Below are 2,695 nucleotides of genomic sequence, written 5' to 3'. Positions count from 1 at the left end.
TGAATATACATATAAGGAAATAATGAAATGCTATGTGGCCATAAAATAATGAAAGCATGAATATGTTAGTAATATATTATAAATGTTAGTAAATATCTCTATTAATTTTATCTGATATAATAAGGTGAATAGGATAATTTGTTTTAGAATTTTCTAATGTTAAATGTGAATGTCCATTTATATATTAAATTAAGTTTTGAATTTGAAATTATCTTCAAGCTACTTTTCATTATTGTTATTTTACTCAATATTCATTAATATATCTAAGAATATACAAATTGATCATGTTTAACTGTTACTTTCAAATCTTGAAATAATTTATTTTTTCTATCAATACTGAAAATAAAAATAAGAATATTACTGTTTAAAATTAATAGTTAATATACTGTGTGACAGATTTCTGCTCCTTGTTTAGGAAACATTAGTTTACAAGGCCTTTTATCTTACCTACTAAAGCTTATTACAGTTAATGGCAAAAGATTTGAAGGGTGATCTAAATAGTTATTAGAGAAAATATTTAAGTCAACCGAGCGAGTGAAAATTTGCACACAGAAGATATTTATCTCAATTTTCTCATGTCAAATTTCAGAATTAATACAGTTTGTGAAAAAATTAATTTATTAATATTTTTTAAGTAGAACATTTAATAAAACACTAACATGTATCCTTCAATAAAGCATGGATGTATGTATTCAAACAAATATGTCTTCATATTCAGTGGATTTTTTTTAACACAACATAAACTGTTTTATTGGTATTACAGTGTAGTTTTGATACAAGCTAAATATAAACACAATCATTAGATATTCAGTCACTTATCCTATGAAACAATATTCCAAGATCAAGCTTAAAGCACTTTTAAAAATGAAAATATCTAAAACACCTTCCTCAATTAACTCCAAGAACAACATATACAAATGCAAAAATTTGAACTTGCCCGTTCACATCAAATGTTGAGGGGCTGACTGAACAGTGAAAAATGATGCTAAGTTTAAAATTAGCTCCAAGTTTTTAAAAGCATTTCCCACATCCACTATCTTTGTATTCTGCACTGAGATCCAGGGTAAAGACCGCTTCCCACTCTGCATCACCAGAGGCTATGAGTTCCTTGGCTGACATTCACAGACTTTTTCGTCCCCTTTCCTCGTAGGTCCTCAGCTTTTTAGAAGGAGACTTATGGATGGGTTTCCATGGAATGGATTATAAAATACTGGTTCTCGATTAAAATTCTGTGTTTTCCAATGGCATAACCATAGCTCTCTGCAGCGAGACAAGGTTTATTTTTTGAGTTTTCCAACCACTCCTTAAACTTTCTTTCTACTATTTCCTTTTTTCCCTGTAATTCACCTTACCATTGTTTTTCTTTTCCCTTTTCTTCTTCTTCTTTTTTTTTTTTTAAAGATTTTATTTACTTGACAGACAGAGATCACAAGTAGGCAGAGAGGCAGACAGATAGAGAGGGGGAAGCAGGCTCCCTGCAGAGCACAGAGCCCGATGTGGGGCTCGATCCCAGGACACTGGGACCATGACCTGAGCCGAAGGCATAGGCTTTAACCCACTGAGCCACCCAGGTGCCCCTTCCCTTTTCTTCTTATCACATTTTCCAACATTTTTTCTTTAACCATTCTTGATATTTTTCTTTTGCCTTTTCTTGCAGATGTTCCTTCATCAGTTCCTCTACTGTGTTTTCTTCCATTTCTTTATTAATTTTTGTTCCCTTTTTCTTTTCTGTTCATTCTTTTTCTGAACCATTCCTTGTACTTTTCTTTAGCAATTACCTTTCTTTCTTTCTTTTTTTTTTCATATTCTTCTATTTCTTTATTATTTCTTAATTGTTGTTTTAATTCTTCCAGAGCTTTCTGTTGCAGACAGTTACATCCTTTTTCTTTGCCAACAAACTGCACTTCCCATGGGGTTAGGCAGCTTTTTGGTAGGTGCACCTGTTTCTGTTCTTGGTTACCTTCTGATTCAACCACACTGGAGCATTCTGTACCTCCACTGCTCTCAGGCTCGCCACCTTAGCCTCTGAATCATGAGCATCTTCATCCACATCTTCCTCAGCCTCCCCTGGCCATTGCTGTCGTCAAACAAGATGCTCTAGTGGCTGAGGGGAGACAGTACCCCCAGGTGGATTTGCTGTAGCTCAGCAGCAGCGACCACAAGCAGACTGTCACCATTGCCAGCCCCTGCCTCTGGGTGCCTGCCATGAGGACCTGGATGTGCAGTCACCAAGGACAGACAACACATAAGATGGAGGCAAATCAGCCTCCCATGGCTGGGCAGCCCACATTGGGCCCATCAAGTTCAAACCTATTGAGAGGCAGTGGGACAATGGTTTCTTAATTAGAGTGATAAGTAGATTTTTCACAATTATGGCTAAATGGAATTGTCACCACAATTGTCATCTAAATGAATAGCTTTACCCTGAAGTTGTTATTTTGATGCCTACTTTCCCCTCAAGATTTTTCCAAAAACCTATTATAAACTGGACAACATCTGGTGGAGAAAGAATAAAAATTGAAAACTTTCTTTTGTCTCTATAAGTTATCAAATATATTACAAATGTCAAAAAAATCTCATTGAATCAAGTGCATTGTAATTAAAATTATCTATAATCTCTCCTGTATACTATGAATGAGGTCTCAAGATGTATGAGTAAGAAAGCCCAATATTTTACAAAGACTGCTTTAATATT

At 34.7% G+C, this 2,695-nt stretch overlaps 1 pseudogene; it reads right to left on the bottom strand.

The window, feature by feature from the left end:
- Window positions 1–1,087: 1,087 nt before the first annotated feature.
- On the bottom strand, window positions 1,088–2,177 carry LOC125093128 (coiled-coil domain-containing protein 34-like; annotated as a pseudogene).
- Between the last annotated feature and the right edge of the window lie 518 nt (window positions 2,178–2,695).

The sequence above is a fragment of the Lutra lutra genome, chromosome 1 (assembly GCF_902655055.1).
Source record: "Lutra lutra chromosome 1, mLutLut1.2, whole genome shotgun sequence".
In the NCBI taxonomy this organism is placed as follows: domain Eukaryota; kingdom Metazoa; phylum Chordata; class Mammalia; order Carnivora; family Mustelidae; genus Lutra; species Lutra lutra.
This window is presented reverse-complemented; position numbering and strand designations above follow the sequence as displayed.